The sequence below is a fragment of the Chenopodium album genome, chromosome 15, assembly GCF_948465745.1.
Source record: "Chenopodium album chromosome 15, dcCheAlbu1.1, whole genome shotgun sequence".
NCBI lineage: Eukaryota > Viridiplantae > Streptophyta > Magnoliopsida > Caryophyllales > Amaranthaceae > Chenopodium > Chenopodium album.
Genome location: NC_137848.1, coordinates 28,315,432 through 28,334,738, shown reverse-complemented (window position 1 = coordinate 28,334,738; position 19,307 = coordinate 28,315,432). Strand labels below are relative to the sequence as shown.

General features: G+C 39.4%; 1 non-coding gene across 1 annotated transcript; it reads left to right on the top strand.

Moving 5' to 3' along the window:
* Nucleotides 1-3,228: 3,228 nt before the first annotated feature.
* LOC145583547 (small nucleolar RNA R71) lies at nt 3,229-3,335 on the top strand. The gene has a single exon (XR_014100186.1). It is a non-coding gene; the product is annotated as a small nucleolar RNA R71 (small nucleolar RNA).
* The last annotated feature ends 15,972 nt before the right edge of the window (nt 3,336-19,307 follow it).

Here is a 19,307-nt window from a genome sequence, read left to right as displayed (position 1 = left end):
GGTACTCGTAGAACCATACCTGTAACAACAGGGAAGGGTCAGCAAAAGTTAACGCATGTAAAAAAGTAAGCTTCTATTGTAGAAAGTACCTCTACGATCCTCCAGAAGCTAGAAAGTGTGACTTCCTCCCCATAGCTGCGATGGCGACAGGCGAGTTGCAATCCAAGCAGGAAGTCAGCATAGGCCAAGCTGGCCCAGTCAAAAGCCCCGACTGCTCGTATATCGCGAAGAGCACGCAGGTAGTAAAGTAGCGCTTAGCTACCCTTATCAGAAGAAAAGGTCCCTGACAACAAAATCAGAACGAAGATGCGCACCCTCTGCTCAAAGGTGGTCGCATCATCTTGAAAGGCCTCTGCAAGCAGAGCCCAATGAATTGGCCGCTCATCTGCACTGACCTCGACTCAACACGGGCTCGAATAACGATAGGACCTAGCAACTCGTCCACCTCTGGTGACATAAGGGTAATATCCCTACCTAGAGGAACCACAGTCGACTGGAACTCCAGTCCAGTGATCACAGAGAAGTTGAGGGGAGTGATGGTCATCTCACCCCATGGGAAATGGAACGTGTTGGTGGTGTCCCAAAAGAACTCTACCAAACCTCGTACAATGAAACGGCAAATATAATAAACAAGTTTAGGGCAAATATATTGATTGTATGTTAGTCAGAAAGGGCACATGAATATGAGAAGAATAAAGTAGAGGCCTATTTAGGGCAGGTTCAATCTCTTTTAGGTTGTTATTGTACATTCATCCCCGAATATCCAGTCATGGTTCTGGACCACTATGGAGTTAACGATCTCATGAATTGTGAAGGGGTATAACCTTCAGCCTGTGAACGGTTTACAAGTTCCTAAAACTTGTTGGCGACTCTTTTGCTCTAGCTTCCTTCCCTTTGGATGCCACCACGCTTAAGTGTATGATCACAGTGGGGCTCAAGTGTGGGATGCTTGAAATATTCCCTAAAAGAGTTCAAGGGATATTTAGCACGACTCGTAAGTTTACCCATGCCCAAATTGGTCTATGTGTACCAGAAATGAGTTCGGGAGTGAGGGTACCAAGATAACATTCCCTTTAGGGGTGAATCGCTATCCTAGCCGTAGTGCGGCCTCTACTAGCTCTTCCTTTTTCACAATTTCATCACCAAACAATATATGTAACGTGATACCAATTGACTAAGTTAGTTTATTTAATTTACAAGCATTAATCACATAGGAATTACATTGCAAAACTCTTTATTCTTATTTAATCAATATTCGTGAAAAAGAACAAGAAATAAACAATATTCGCCTTGTCTTAAGTGATCAAACAACAATTAATTATTCCATTCTTTCTTATTTAACGCAAGAGACTATATGAAATTAATTAATTAAAAGTTTGTTTAAAACGGTCAAGCAACACTAATTAATCAATTTAAGGTTTGTTTAAACAAAAAAGAAAAGACGATTGATCTAAGTGCTCGGAAATTTACCACTTCTCCATGCTAGATCTTCGTTTAGAACACTTATGGACTCCTTCTTGTTCGGGAACCTCCACCGTAATAATAATTAATAAAGGGGTGAGTGTTTAGGACAAGAGGGTTAAGAGTTCACAAAGTTTCTGCCAGAGTTTCGGGTTAATTTCTGTCTGTTTAAGCCTCGTATTAAGCCTCTATTTATAAGGAATGGATGCATTTAGGGTTTCGAGTGTTCTACCACAGCAGGTGTCGTGCGCATCTGAATGGGTTGCGCGTGACAGCCCAGTGTAAGTGATTTAGATGCGCTGCTAAGGGCAGCGCAACTGGATGTCCTACACGTGGTATTATGGTAAGATTCGATTTTATATTTTTTATGAAATTCTGAATCTTTCGCAAGCGCGTCACTAGAGGTTGCGCTGGGTGTCACACGCAACATTGTGAGTTAAGCGCGCCAGACCAGCGTGACTCATTGAGATGCGTGCGTATTTTTCTGTGGCAGCTTTAATGTTTAACCTAGGAGCCTCTAAATCCGTCAAAATTAGGTTTTAACCTCGAGCTTAAGCCTAATTATGATCGGGCTTAGTTAATTTGGACTTTAATTCATTTTGTTTTGGGTTAAGCTAGATGTTTTGCATTTTTGTGGCTCAATTAGTTGTCCATAAGCATTCTTCACGTTGATCCAACACAAAGACGGTTTTATTTATTGTCATAGCACTTCCTGTCTGGACAGGAGGCCAAAAGTAGATGACATCTCAGAATGGACTGTTGATGTGAAGCTTTTTCAAATTATCAAGAAATTTTCCATACTTTTTCTCTAACTTAGCTTGAGCCAACCTTTGCAGGAAAGGGACCTGCGGCACATATGGAGCAAGCGGTGATGGAGTCGATGCCTTTGGCTCTCCCTCAATCGTACTACCATCAAACACCTTTTCAACAACCTCCTTTGATGGCTCCCTCACGGGAGGATCTTCCAACTGCTTTCCACTCCTCAAAGTCACAGCATTCATATGTCCCTTTGGTGGTTGCTCTGTTTGACTTGGGAAAGCACCCGGAGTCTTTAAAGATTGGCCAACTTGATGAGCAAGTTGACTTATTTGATTATCCATGGGCTTGTTCTGAGCTTGTAGTTGTTGGATAGAATTATTTGTTGCGGTAACGAAGTTCTCCATCATTAGCTCAAGGTTCGATTTTTGTGGAGGTGGTTACATAGGTTGTTGGACTAGAGGTGGTCTTGCTTGGAAACCATGTGGTGCATTATAATTGTTGTTTTGAGGTGGTGGTGGAGGTGGATTTTATTGACCTTGGGTATTTTTGTAAGAGAATTTTGGATGATGTTTCCAACCTTCATTATATGTGTTTGGATGAGGGTCATATGGCCTTTTAGGATTCGAAGTGTAGAATGCATTGGCTTCCTCGATCGACATATTAATAGAGTTTTGTGCACAGTCAAGTGCAATGTGACCTTGCACGTTACACATTTGACAAGTTTCAGATGAGCTAGAAGATGCCGCTTGGAACTTGTCAAACTTGCTTCTCAATGCCTGCATAGAACTAGTCAAAAGAGTTAGAGCATCAACTTCATATTTTCCTCCCTTCTTCACACTATTTCGGCCCCTAGGATGACAGTTGTCATTGGCCGCCATCTTCTCAATTAGCTCATTTCCCTCAGTTGGGTTCTTAAATAAGAGGGAACCCCCAGATGCAGCATCAATATAGATTCGAAACTCATGAGTTAAACCATTGTAAATGGTTTGGATCAACATCCATTCAGGAATACCATGGTGAGGGCACTATCTCTACAATCGCTTGAATCTTCTCTATGCTTCATATAGGGACTCATTATCTGACTGCCCGAAAGTAGATAGCTCGTTCCTCAACCTAGCAGTCTTTTCCAGTCCCAAGAACTTGACTAGAAAAGTCTTCACTAGTTTATCCCATGTGTCAAAAGAGCAAGTACCTTCATCTCTCAACCATTCCTTCGCCCTATCTCGGAATGAGAAAGGAAAAAGGCGAAGTCTAATGGCATCATCTATAATACCATTTAGCTTCATAGTATCACATTTCTCCAAGAAAGTATCAATGTGACTGAATGGGCAATCATGAGGTGTGCCTGCGAACGAATCATTGGAGATAAATTTAATGAACTGTGGTTTTAATTCAAAGTTCTGAGCAGTAACGGGTGGTCTGACAATGCTAGAGAGGACTCCAGTTGTGGTATTAGGAATACCATACACCAAAAGAGATTTTGTTTCTGGATTGACCATGTTTTTGTTATTTTGATTCCTCCTTCTTCTTCTACCTCCTCATCCCCTTGCAGTTCCTTTGATTTCATAATCAAATGGAATTAAATTGTCTGACCCTGAACGTCGAGTTTGCATGCAACAAAGAACTAAAAGCAGAGAAATAAAAAACACAAGAGATAATAGCCGAAGCAACAAATAGAGCTTAGTAAAAATGAATCACAAATAACTAGAATGAAACCGTTAGTCTCCGGCAACGGCGCCAAAATTTGGTAAGCATGTCGCGTACCTAACAAAAATAAACCTAAATAGACCACTACTATATAGACGTGCAAGTAAGGGTCGGATCCCAAGAGATTATGATTCAACTTATTAAATAGACTCAAGTAACTACTAAACAAGTAATCAAATCAAATAATTAAGAATTAATAACAAAATATCAAGAAAGACAATTAAACTAAATATTATGATAATCAAATACTAAAGACATCTAAGATCAAGCATTACCATGAATACAATCAATGCAATAATAATTCTACCCCCAATATATAAATCAATTAACAAGAGGAAAAGTAATCCCTAGATAATAACCAAAGGTCTCTCTCGAGTTATCAATGACTTCTCTAATCACAATCATGCCTATTCTCATGGAGTTATGCAAATTAGAGACATTAAAAACATTACCTAGATTCTTAACCATTCATTCAACTATTCTCATGACGAATTTCAAACTCTTAATTAATCTATTCAATTTCGTTAAAACCCAACTCTCGTTGCGATTAAAAAAAAGGAATAATAACAATACTAATTATCTCTAATCTAGTATTGGCATAAGCACGATCTATTAAGCATGTCAATTTGGATTATTATTGGAGAATTTAAAGATTTAATTCATGCATCAATCATATTCGGGTTCCGCAAGATCCCGTATTAAAAGACTACTCGCACATATTAATGAAAACAAAAGCAATATTCAATGAAAAAAACATGATTAATAAGCAAATAAAAGTAAAATAAGAAGAAAAGATGAATACCAATTACTTGAATGAAGAGAAGTATCAATTGTTGATGAATAAAGATTAAAAATTGAAAGTGCAAATTAATCTAGATCTAGAGATAATATTAGGGTTTTAATGAATTTTTTAAAGCTAGAAAATAATAACTAAGTGTCTAAAACAAGGATTACAAAGGGTATTTATATCCCTTAAATATGAAATTCCAAAAAATAATGAAATCGCACCTCGCAAAACTGTGCCCGGGCAGCCAGGGCAACTCCGCCCGGTCAAGCGCGAGAAGAAAATTCTACCAAACGCTTCTTCATCTAGCTTTCTCGTATAGTACTTTGTCTGCCCGGGCAATGCTGGCCGGGCCGGGAGGATGGAAGTCGAAGTCTCCATCACTTCCACAATGCTCTTCACTTCTCTTTCCTTTACGCTGGTTGTCAGGGCAATGTTTCCTGCTAAGGCGGACACAAGAAAACGCTCCTCCATTTTACTAAGCTCTCGTGACCATCCAAAACAGGTCCATATCATCCGGAAATCTTCATGTGCCTACAAAATCAATTAAATAGACCAAGCCACACTAGAGAAGAGAATTTTAGTGAGAAATAGTTCCTTAGAACTCAAAAACCACGAAAATAGCTATAGAATGAGGTTAAAATGTGGTATAAAACGTGTACATCAAGGGACTTGTCCATATTTTAATGAATTCCGTAATGTTTGGACTATGTTGATATTAAAGATTACTCCATCTGTCATTTTATTATATGCAAGTATTCCTTTTTTGGGTCATCAAAATTGAGAAATTCTTGGTCTATAATTAATAGAGGCCACTTTGGTCTCTACTAAGGGCACAATAGTAATTACAACCACCTCTGCTGTTTTTTGTAAATGAAAAGCCTGCAGGTGGGGCCTCTTATTCTGAAATTGTCTGCTGAGGAAATTTTAAAGAAGGGAAGATAGAGAAAACAAAAGGGGCAAACTCAATTCAAAATTCAAAATTAAAAGGGAAGAGAGAGAAAACAAAAGGTCCAAGTTGAAAGAAGAGAGAAAAGGCAAAAACCCTTTCAGTTTAAAGAAGAGAGAAGATACGACGAAGGGCGAGTCGAGAACGGCAAAACTACAGCGAACGGCGATCTGAACCCAAGAGAAATCGAAGTACTTCAAGCCACGATGTAACATACAGATAGTTCTCCATTGTGACCGTTGGTGGTGTAGTTCTTGTTTGGCACCGACTGTATGAACCAAGGTTCGCAAATGCTACAACCCTCACATCTAACCCGTTCTATAATGTGTTATTTGAGGTTTCTTTCTCTATAAGGTAATTGTTTGGTATCCAGGTTCGCAGTATTGTGAGGCGGATCTTGCATGAACTGAAGTATGGGAATATCTAGAATAATTGAGTATCCACCATCTAGCAACCTACTAATTGCACTGGAGCTATTTTGTAATATCTAAGGAAATATTATGATTTTGGAATTTTGTGTTATTATATTAGTTATTATGTATGACCTATTCTAAGACTAATTTTAAGACTTAGTAAGTTATTGTGTAATATTTATTACGCTCATCCTTGTGTAATAGTAATTTTTAAGACTTAGTACGTTAAGTTGGTATTACGTTGATATCACGTTTTATGTAATACTTATTATGTTATTGTTTTGAATGATGTTTCATAACTTTTCCTGTTGGTATGTTTACATTTCACTTGGATGTATAAACTCTATGTTGAATGGTATAAACCACATACCAATATTCTTCAGTTGGTATGATAACATTTCACTTGGATGTATAAATACTATGGTGATGAACACAAACAAATACTCTTTCGGTTAATATGCTAACATTTCACCAGGATGGTATAAATTCTAAGATTAATGGTAGAAACCACATATCAATACAAAGAAAAGCACAAGTTTAAATCGAACATTAAATGTATGCACTACAATCTTCTATTCTTTTGAAGTTAAAGCTTGATAAAGTCATTGCTACCTTAAAGTTGTACTTGCATTAAACCCTAAAGAAACTCCTACATCATATTCAACTTCCTCAAACCCCAACAACTTCCTCAAAGAACAAACTTGAAAAAGATAATTTATGTATTTATTTATTATAAGGTATAAAATTTGGTCGTACTTTTAATCCGCACATCCATCAACAATATAAAGTAATCATGAATCCTACATAACTCAACAATTACATCAAGATACCCTTTTTAGACCCTTGGGTAGTCTATTTAATACTATCTACTTCAAGATTGGTCTTCATATTGAATGCTTCTCAAACCAAATAGATACCATCCAACACCAGGATGCTATTCATACTTCAAAGTTCAAACCATCCAACTCCATGTTGGTATTCATATTTCCACCCCCATATACCACTTACTCCAAAAGAATACCATCCAACCCTAGGATGGCATTCCTTTTTTATACAAGCCAACCCTATTTCAGTATTTCAATTAAGGCTTACATATCTCATCAACTACCAAATCAGTATCTTACAAGATCTTACATTTTTTAAAACATTTTTGGTTAAATTTCAATTAAGTCATCCAACATAATAAAGTCCATTCTTTGACACTTGGTAATACATTTTTTATTCATATTAAATTGTTTCTTCTTTACAAAAATGTTTCTATACAACATGTAACCAATTATCTTGGATTACGTTATCCACTAGTACATGCAAAGGTACATGCAATACTTTCTCATAATAATACAAAATATAACAAACACGTGCCTTTCTAGGCCAAGATACCCTTCTTAGGTAATATACTCTATACTATCGACCCCCAAATCGGTCTTCAAGTTGTTTGCCCAAAATGAATATCACCCAACCCTAGGATGGTATTCATATTGCATACCATCGTACCCTGTGTTGGTATTTATAGTGAGCTTAGATAGTACAATTACCGTTGACAATCAAAATATTCCATAATTAATGATGAAGGATAAAGGAATCGATAATGAAAGTTAGAGTTAGTGCATACAACCCAGTCCCATCCAAATAACATACCATCCAACCTAGGTTGGTATTTTTATTGCATACTATCCAAGCTGTAAATGGCGTAGAACTACAATATATCAGTACTAACAGCCCGTAAAATAAAATAAAAAGTATTGTACATCATCCCGATTGAGTCATTAATCAATTGTTATTTATAGAAAAATTAGAATGAGGAGTATGCATATGAGTTTGCGTATGCTCTATGGTCGTGTTGGGCACATAGCCAGGGTTGATAAAATGGCCACCTTCCCCGAAATGCAGTTGACCGTGGTACGCATTGTTGGTGAAGTAACCAACTGCCTCACTTTGTTGACTGATATGAATCCCACCAGCTAGTACCCTTATGTTCAACAGCTTCTTCAATTTCCAGATTAAACGCAGTATCTCACTCAAAAATTGGAGTTGCAAAAATAGGGCTTCTCATAAAATTGGGGGCTTCTCACAAGGTTAAAGCTTTAATTTACATATTGGTATATTTTTCTTGCTATGTGGGGTCGTCTTGAGTATTAGGGGAGGATCTCCATTAATTTTTTCACGAAATTTTAAGAGGGAAAAATTTTGAGGGGATTTTTTCCCGCCAATGTTTCAGTGTTTTGATCGTGAAATTTTGGGAGGGAATCACATGGTAAGTGGTTGCTGAGGGTCCCTTCTGTTTTACTCTTCTTACAGTTACTTTGTTCTCCTTTTTCAGTTATTTTTTTTTTATTCAGCCTTTTTATTTTTTTCTCTTAGTAGAGACCAAAGTGGACTCTACTAATTAAAGACAAAGAATTTCTCCGTAAAAATTAAGTGCTTGTTTCTATTTATAGGTTGTATTTTTTAACAGTATTATTCACTTTTTGATGATTTGTTATTGTTTTTTTTTTCTTTTTTGTACTTTGACATAAATTCCCAATACTGTCTCTCTCCTAATTATTCCCAACCACTTTTTCTTTCTCTCTATCTCTCTCTAACCCCACATGCATATTTATACTCCCAATTATTAATTTTAAGGAATCTATGACTTTCTTAATTCCCGTGCAAAATTAGAAATAGGCATGTAATAAAAGGACGGAGGGAGTAATAATTAGGCAAAGACATTTTATTTTCGAAAAAATTATTATATCAAGCTATAAGAAATTAATTAAGATATTTTAAAAATCATATTAAATTCAACTGAAAATATACATATAGTCATTTTTTTAAAAAAAGATATAAGCTTTTTTTATTTATATTTAAATGTAAAAATTGATTAAAATTCATTTTTCTTATTTTGTAAAAATCTATAATATCATAATTTTGAAATTCTTTTTTATTTTCATAACTTAATTTTTGAAGATCAGTCTTTAAAAAAACAAATTCCATTATATTTTAAAAATTAAAAGCAAAATATTATTCTTTCTACTCTACACATTTTAATCTTCGCATTCTCTTTCTTGATAGTTCTTGTTATTAATTTCTCAACTTCTCTCTCTAAAAACTTTTCCTCTCTTTTCTCTCCTGTCCTAACAACCATCAAACCCTAAGGAACTCGCCGGAGTTCCAGCGCCACAGCCGTACTCCGGCGAGTTCCTATCCATTTCTTCTCTGTTTTTCTCACAAATTCCTCCTCCTTCTCTCACAAACGAGTTTTTCTTTTTCCCTAGCCTTCTATTTCTAAGAATTCAATTTATTCTTAGATTTGTTTTTAAAGGTGTGTTTGTAGGGGTTTATCCCAGTTAAGAAGACGAGGGGAGAGTGCTTTTGATCCACAAGTTTGTGTCAAAAGAAGATTCCCGCGCGGTGAAACAAGGGCAAAGGGCTAGGAATAACGCCGCCGTTAGTGGTCATTGGTGGTTTTGATCGTGACGGAAACGGTAAATTTTAGGTTAGGGTTTTAGGTTCCTTCCGTTGGATGGCTAGGCATAACGCCGCCGTCAAGAGTGTTTGTGACGGAATCGGTGAAGTGAGGGTTAGGGTTTTGGGGTCTTTCCTTTGGGTAAGGGTCGTTGGGCTGCCCTCTGGTTCATTTTTCTTAAATTTCTCTTTGGTTTAAGCTTTGTAACTACTCCTGTTGTGATGTGGGAGTTTGTTTTCTGGGTTTTGTTGTTCTTCTTTGTTAGTTGTATTTCCATTGTTAGTAGTATTTTATTTGGAAGTTTGGTGTCTTATGGGTTGATTGAAGTAGACCTGTGGTGCTTTTCTCACTTTAAGGTGGGATGGTCTTGCCTTATTCGGAGGTTCCTTTTGGTACTTAGTTTTCTAAAGGATAAAGGAGTGTTGTTGTGGGAGCTATGGTTTGTGTTAGTTTTTGCTAGAAGGATTATAAGGTATTTTAATGCCTTTTTTGGTTCTAGGGTGTTGGTTGTAGTTGTCGGTAAAGAGGTTGTTGAGGTTTTGTGGTCTATTTCAGTGTCCTATTCTGATTTCAAATGTCAGAAGATCTTTAGAAAGTTGACTATGTCTAATTCTCTTGATAATTTAGCAATGTTTTTGAAATTGTTGCCCTGAAGGAGGCTCCCCAAATGCAAAGTTTGGGGCTTCATAGCATTTCATCTGTAGTCCCTCTTCTTGAGCAGGGGCACGTGCACCTGTTTATGGTACGAGGTCGTAAGTTGCGACTTGTTTTACCCGATCTGGCCATGACACTCTCTCTTTACCAACTCTTTGGTCTCTATGGGTTTTGCTCTTCAACAACAATGTTTACTCCGTCCTTATCTCAAATGTGATGCCTATTAAAAGTATGATCCAAGACAAGCAGATTTAGTAACAAGTAATTGAGACATGTCGATCAAAATTTTTTTAAGTTTTTGCTTTTGTTTATGTTGGTTTGTAAGAGCTAGTTTGGCTCGTTTAAGTGTTTCGTAGTTTGTAATAGTTGAATTTGCTATTGTCGAAAAAAAAAGTTCTTGTTATTCATCTTTCCATGGCTCTGATCAAAATATTTTCACTAGTAATTTCATAGATTATCATTGCCCACAGACATCAAAATGTATTCTTTAAGAATTAAATAAGAGTTTTAAATGATTATATGAACAGTAAACATTTTTTTTTTGCTCCTTTTTTTTCTTTAATAATTAGCTAACCCATTCTTCTTGTGTCAAGATGTTCTTTTTATGCACAACTCCCCAAAGATTTATTTGGAGACCCAACTGAGCATCGAGCGCACTTGTAAAAGTTTGTTAATTTATTAAATGCTTTTATTAAGAAGAAATTTTATGTGTCAATATATCAATTTGTTTATGTAAATCATATGAGTATTATATTTTTATATCATTTATTAACTTATACTTTGTATATGACATATTTATTTATCTATTTATTTGCAAATGATATAATTATCTATGTTCTAATATTGCTCATTTTTTTTATTGTATACGTTAATATTGTCATTATTTAAATGGATAATTCTAATCAATTATCCACCTAAAGAGCACAAAGAGTGGCAGCTTAATTTTACTTTGGTTGTATTAAATCCTTCAACATTAATTGTAAAGGCCCTAAACTTTTGCTTAGTAATCATTATTATCCTTAAACTTTGCTTAGTCATTACTCCCAGTCCCTAAACTTTGCTAGTCCCTAAACTTTGGCTTAGTTGGAAGCAGACACCCTAAACTTTGCTCATTCAGTAGTTCCTTCACCATAAATGGTGAGAGAAGGGTGGTAGAAGGACCAATCTGCCTTATTTGAACGACGAGGGACCAAATGTGCAACTAATAGCAAAGTTGAGGGAACGTATTTTAGCTTATCTCTCTTAAGATGGATCAAGAAACTTATTTGTTGTCAAGTTTCCTTAAAATTTATTCTATAGTAGTATAGTACATCTTGCTACAACTTGATTTGTATTTGAATTCATTTCAGGAAATAAACAAAAAAGTAAAACAAGTACATGAAACAATGACAAATGAGTGAATGACTCAATCTATCAATAAGAATATACTAAAAGCGAATAAAAAAAATGACATGTGTCCATGTCTGGTTAAAAAAATTCCTGTACTATTTTTTTTGTCAAATCATATCATAAATTATTCATTCACCATAATATTTTTGTTCTTAATTTACCATTATATATATAAATTTAATTTAAAAACTACAGAAATCTTACACATCTGTTATACGGAGTATTAAGAAAAAAAATAATAATTAGTGTTTGCGTCCAATTTACTCCAATTGGGCCAATCCATAAATGGTTCAATTATAAAGCCCAAGGTCAAGGTTCAACTCTCCAATCCATGCCAAGTCAGTCAAAGGCCTATATTCTCCCTTATGTCAAGGTATAAATACATTTCAATCTATTCTCTCTACATTCATTCACTTAGAGCTTCAAGCAATTAATACTCTTGCATTGCTTTCTCTCTCTAAACCACCGTACTGACTTCGGCATCGAAGGGGCATTCCTCGGCACAACCCCCGAGACCAGTTTACGTGTGTTTGGTGTGCAGGAAATCCTCGGCCCAGTCATCACTTAGTCCGAGTCTAGTCTTCAGCCCACCTGAAAGGACCTATCCGAAGGTCCTATTGTTTTCACCCGAAACAATTTGGCGCCGTCTGTGGGGAAGACTTTCAAAAAGAAGCCAATCTCAATCGTTCTACGCAATTCCATTAGCAATGGCTAAGAACTGCACGAACGGTAAAAAATGCCAACAAATCCGATTCCACCCCCTCGAGGAGGAACCCAATCCAAATGGGCGCGGGGAAAGCTCCAGTTTACACGCCATCCCCATCTCCATCACCCCCTCCAAGCGGACGATCCTCTGGGAGAGTCAGTTCGAAGAGGGCGCCGTTAGAGAAGTCTCCATCTCCGCCTCGTCATTCTCTACAGCGGACGAGCTCTCATCATCAAAGTCGATCGGATGCTAAAAGTCATCCTCAAAGCATCCATTCTCGCTCCCAACCGAGGACCCCTCAAACGGGGCCCTCGACGGAAGAGATAGCGACCCTAATGGCGGTCATGAAGGCCCAGGCTGGCCCCTTGCCACCGCCCTGCGATCGTTCACCTCTGCAGCCGAGACAGCTGCGGAGGAGAACCGATCAAGGGGAGGCGGGAAACCTCCATCCTTCAAAGAGTTGGGGGACAAATGGGAGGAAGACACTTGGAGGACTGAGAGGGAAAGAAAAAAGAACCCCCAGTTCTTCGGACAATATTTCCATCCCGATTCTCGCAGCTACAAAAGCACCAATTCCACTTCGGCGCGAATTGACCCTGCTCACCGGAGCGTCGTCCATGAACGCCTCGGCTCCAAGGAGTTGAGTGTGCATAGCCGACTCTCCTACCCTGATCGTACTGAGCCTCATCCTTAGTCTTCTCGGTCGAGGAAGAAAACCACTTCTACCTCTCTGAGAGGGCGGAGCGAGGTCCTAGCGGCTAGGAACAAGGGAAAGGCAGTAATGCTTCCTACCAGTTCTCCATTTGAAAAATGGATTCTAGAAGAGCATGTGCCGACGGTGAAAATTCCGTCACACATCACATATGATGGAACTTCATATCCGAAGGACCATATTGCCTCCTACAAAGGGCACATGCATCTGAACCCCAAGTCTGAAGCAACCTGGTGCAAGTGCTTTCCTACAACTCTCAAGGGTGTTGCGCAAGCGTGGATCACCAAGGGGGTCAAAGAAGGTTCAATCACCTATTGAGATGACCTGTCCTCTAAGTACAAAAGCAAGTTTTCAACGGCAAACCGCCGAGAGAAAACAACTACAGAGCTCATGGGCCTACATCAAGGGGAGACCGAGAGTCTCCGAGACTAGCTGACTCGCTTCAGCAACGAGTCATTCGGAATTACAAGTCTGGACCAAGGGTTAGCCATCTTTTCTTTGCAAAACGGGCTACAAGCTGGCAAGTTCCTTGACTTTATGGTCATGCATCCCCCGCAGACCTTGGAAGAGGCCTTGGATGCCTCGGATAGATTCATCCAAGCCGAGGAATGGAACAAAATAAAGACCCACCCCCAAACAGGGGCTAGGAAGCCAAAACAACAGCAGTCTGAAGGCCAAGGCCAGAAGAAAGGGAAGGCAAAAGCCTCAGAATCATCTTTAGCAACCGAGCCAAAAAAGGACAAGTCTGCCCCGCACACGGGCAGATATGAGACTTATACTCCTCCCGCCCTTCCTCGCGCAAAAATCTACAGCGTGACGAAGGACGACCAAAAATATAAAAAGCCGAGACCACTTCCGCAGTGGTATCAGCAGAAATACATGGACCAATGGTGTGAGTTCCACGATTCTCCGGGACATTAGACCGAGGAGTGTATCCAGCTGAGGGATCAGATCGAGGATATGGTCCGGAAATTTTACTTGAAAAAATACCTTGCGAACCACTGCGAGGAAAAGAAAGCTGAGAAAGCCGAGAAAGACCCTCGGCAAGAAATTGACTTTCCCCGGAAAATAACAAAGCGCCGGAAAAGGAAACTTATCTGCCAATCCTCGTCATTTCCGGGGGAATTAACTCTCGGAAAGAGCGAAAACGTCACTTGAGGGCGCTGACCCATTAGGTGAACGACGCTAACATCCGACGACCTCAGTCTCCGGTGCCGAACATGACGTTCATAGCTGAAGACTGCCGGGGGGTTACATTCCCCCATGAGGATCCACTGGTTATAATCACAACGGTAGCTAACCACAACATTTGGCGAACCCTCGTCGACGGTGGTAGCGGCGCGAACATTCTGTTCCGCTCGGCCTATAACCAGCTGAAGCTGAAGGCCAAACATCTCACCGCGGTACCTTACCCGGTATATGGATTTAACGGGTCTTCATCCTATCCCGATGGGAAGATAACTCTTCCCATCACCATCGGCCACGGCGAACCAGCCAAGAGTGTTATGGCCGAATTTTTTGTCATGGATGTTCCATCGGTGTGCAACGTAATCATAGGGAGACCTATGATTCACGACATCGAAGGGGTAGTCTCCACGTATCATCAACTGATGATTTACATTTTAGACGCCGGCTACCCTGAAAGAATTCAAGGCAGCCAAAAGGAAGCTGCCCGATGCAATTACCTCAAGCCATCCACGAGTCGTTCTGAAGATGATGAGGGTGAGGAGGAAAAAGAAAAGGAAAAAGAAATAGAGCAGTGCGAAAAAGCCGAAGGCCTAAGTGCTTCAGCCCAAGGCGCCCCGTCAAAAGACAAATCTTCGGGGAAAGAAAAATCTGGCCCATCATCTGAGCTGAAAGACTCAGAAGGTCAAACGAAGAAAAAGTCTAAGACACCAGCTGATATTGATAGCAAGCCCGATTGCAAAGAATCCGGCCCCAAAGCAATGGAGCTGGATCAGTAAACTGAATCGATACAGTTCGCCGAAAGAGACCCTGAAAAATGCGTCACTATTGGACTGGACCTCGATCCGAATGTTTGGGTGGAGCTCATCCAACTCCTTCGGGACAACAAAGATGTGTTAGCTTTCTCGGAAGCAGACATGCCTAGGAGTGACCCGAACCTCATCTCTCATAGGCTTAACATCGACCCCACGTGTCGACCCTTTAAGCAAAAGAAGCGAAATTAGTCCGCAAGCAAGAAACGAGACATCGCAGCCGAGGTCAAAAATTGATGGATGGAGGCTTCATCGAACCCTGCCAGTATCCAAAATTGTTGGCTAATGTGGTGATGGTTCATAAGGCAAATGGCACCTGGAGAATGTGCGTTGACTTCACGAGCCTAAATAGGGCTTGTCTGAAGGACTTCTACCCCTTGTCGAGGATCAATCAGCTAGTCGACTCGACAAGTGGGCATGCTCTTCTTAGTTTCATGGACGTATTCTCGGGGTATCATCAGATCTTCATGCACCCCGACGACCGAGCAAAAACGGCATTCGTTACGAACGATGGGGTATACAATCACTACCATAAAAAGTGGAAAAAGTAACGCACAATACACAACAGTCAAGTTGGATAAGCGTTCTCTAGACTAAAATAGAATGCCTTTGGTAGAGGAACGTTGTGTATAATGAAACAAATAGAACCCCTCACTAAGGTAACTGTTATGTTTGATTTTTTGCTTTTTTTTTAATTAAATTGTAGCTGTACAAAATAGAACAGTACGAAGTATTTTCCCTATTTCCTCCATGACCATCCTATTTCTTTGTTTTTCCTCAAATCCTCAACCGTTCAATCGTCCATGCCTCCTCTCTCTTCCCTTTCCTCAAAGAATTCCTCTTTCTCTCTCCTCCGATCCAGCGTAGAGTTCTTCCATGGATCTAACCCTATTTCCTTTTATCCACCTCCTCCAATGGCGAAAAAAACCCATCTCTCCCTCCACACAGAAAGCTCGAATTTGGAGCTTTAACCATGGCGAAGCAACAACAAAGGCAAAATTCAACATTCTTACTTTGTGAATGACAACCATAGTCGGCCAGTTTTTGCATCGCATCAGTAGGCACACCGCCTTCTCCCCTCTTTGCCGTCACTCCCATCATCGCCATACTCTTCCCCGGCGATGGTATTGGCTTTGAAATCTTCGAATCCGTCAAATAGGTTAATTTCTCTCTCTTCTATTTGAATTCATATGAACATCGGTTTCGATTGCAGCATTTGGATTTGGAATTGATTGTCGAATTGGCTTTTACGGTTTGTAGATGTATGTTTTGTTGATTATTTTTATTTGAATTTGTGAATTTAGGATGGAATTTTATCATTTCAGCGCTAATTATCACATTTCATTCATAATTGATTAGGTTGCTAGTGATTTTTCTGGGTTTTCTATGTTTAACTAGGTTTTTTTTTTTTTTTTTGGTTTTTATGTTTAACTGGGTTGTAATTTTTATATTGGGTTTTTCTGGGTTGGAATTTACTGTATTACGGAGTAGTTTATTTCGATTGATTGTTTGTGCATCTATTTTGCTTATTTATTCACTTCGATTATGTACTTGTATAAGCATTCTTTTTTTTGCTGCAGTTCGATTATGTTCTGTTAATTAGCATATTTTAAAATTGAAATTTGATTATGTTCTTGTAAGTTATCATGTTTGATGTTCTGTAAATTAGCATGTTTGATGATCTTGGTGACATTTATTTCGTAGTTCTTCGTGATTGAATCTTAAATAATTGGGTTGTTGTTTGATTTATGCTAAAAAAAATTTCACAGGATATTATTTGAAGGATGAACCTTCACAAGGTAGCTCGTTGAGTATCTGATTAAACAATGATGATATCCTACATGTATTATAGCTTAAATGTATATCAATTAACTAGTTTTGTCAAATTCTCAACCATATTAAAAGTTAATGTAATCAAATCAAATGTACTTTGTAGTATCAATGTATCATATATTCATATCATATTGGAATTTATTTTCGGAATATGGATAGTTTTATTATTCTATTATTATTATCATTATTAAATAATAATAATGATAATAAATTTTTTTTAAATAAAAAAAATTAGAAAAGACAACGCTTATCTTAGTTAGGTGTCTCTTTTTATACAGATAGAGAACGCCTTTCTAAATATGACAGTTCTCTTTTCCTTGTTTTTTATATATTTTATACATATAATAGGAATCGCCTATCCAAGATAGGCGTTTAGTATTCTATTGGATATAAAACGCCTCAAATAGGCGTCATGTATACTTTATAAGGCACCCCACTTGAAGGACGCCTCTAAAGCGTTCTATATTGCCTATTTCAGGCGTTCTATATTGCCTATTTTGTAGTAGTTAATTACAAAATGATGCCCTTCGGATTGAAAAATGCAGGGGCAACATATCAAAGGCTGGTGGATCAGGTTTTCGCCGAGCAAAAAGGCCTTAACATGGAAGCCTACGTAGACGATTCTATCATCAAAAGCAAGGAAGATAAAGACCATGTCACGAACCTGGCTGAAACCTTCGCCACCTTAAGAAAGCGCTAAATGAAGCTGAATTCGAAGAAGTGTGTCTTCAGCGTAAAGTCAGGAAAATTCCTTGGCTTCATGGTCAGCAAAAGAGGGATTAACGCCAATCCCGCAAAGGTGCAAGCAGTGCTCGATCTTCCCGAGCCAAAAACAAAGAGGGATGTTTAGCGGCTCACCGGAAGAATGGCCGCCTTGTCGAGGTTTATCTCAAGAGCTTCGGACAAAGGGCTGCCCTTCTTCAAAGCCCTCAAACTCCCAAAAACAAAAGAGCTCATCTGGGAAGATGAGCAAAAAGAAGCCTTCAAGTAGCTCCATGAGCACCTGGCTCAACTACCAACGCTGGCTCGTCCAGCCGGTGGAGAGACTCTGTACTTGTATATGGCAGTCAGCCCAGCCACTATAAGTGCGGTGCTGCTGAGGGAAGAAGAAAAAATCCAGCAGCTGATCTACTTCGTCAGCCACACTCTAACGGATGCCGAGACTCGCTACCCCTTACTCAAAAAAGTTGCATATGCAGTAGTGGTAGTTGCTCAGAAGCTGAGACCCTACTTGACTGTCATCAAATAGTGGTCTTAACTGATCAGCCGCTGGAAAAAGTCCTCGGCAAATTTGAAAAATCTGGTAGGTTAGCCAAGTGGGCCTTCGAGCTTACTGAGTTCAGCATCAGCTACTAGCCGAGAGAGGCCATCAAGGGTCAAGCTCTAGCGGACTTCCTGGCCGAATGCTCGTACCTAGAGACGCTAGACGAAGAAAAGAAAATCTGGACCGTTTTTACGGATGGATCCTCCACCGTAAATGGTTCGGGGGCAGGGGTAGTAATAACCTCTCTCGAAGGAAAATCCTTCGAGTATGCACTAAAATTCTCTTTCAAAGCTTTGAACAACGAAATCGAGTATGAGGCAGCAATTGTTGGCCTAGAACTGTGCATCTCATTGGAAGCCGAATATGTCTGCCTAAAAACAGACTCTTAGCTTGTCGCAAATCAAATCTGAGGCGAGTACGAGGCCAAGGAGCCCTCGATGATAGCTTTACCTCACAAAGATCAAAACCATCATTGCGAAGCTGAGAACTTTTGAAGTCGAGCTGATCCCAAGGGGTCAGAACGCACAAGCCGACGCACTCTCCAAACTTGTTAGTTCGACTCTAACTGAGCTGAACCGATCTGTATATGGGGAGGTGCGCCGAGAAAGAAGTGTCGACAAAGCACCTGAAGTGTGCTGCGTTGACCATGAGCCGAGCTGGATGGACCCCATCCTAGCTTATAAACTTCAAGGAGAAATTCCCTAAGACAGAAATGTAGCCTCCAAGCTGAAGCGAACCAGCTCAAGGTTCATTGTCTTCAGAGGGGAGCTTCTGAAAAAATACTTCTCAGCCCCACTGCTGAAGTGCGTGGGACAAACAGATGCTGATTACATCCTTTGGGAAATTCACCTCGGCATTTGTGGGAACCATATTCGGGGAAGGAGTTTAGCCCATAAAGCATTAAGGGTGGGGTATTACTGGCCCACCATGATCTCGGATGCCCGGGAGCTGGTAAGGAAATGCGATAGATGTCATAAATTCACGCTAGTCATCCATCAGCCAGCCCGAGATCTTCAGCCGATCTTGAATCCGCTTCCATTTGCTCAATGAGGGCTGGATATCTTGGGTCCCTTCCCAGATGCTCCATACCAGAAAAAATGGATGATAGTAGGCATTGACTATTTTAGTAAGTGGATCGAGGCCGAAGCAGCCTCGAACATTACAGAGCAGACTGTCAGGAAGTTCATCTGGCAGAATATTATCACTCGCTTCAGAATTCCGAAGGTTTTAGTCT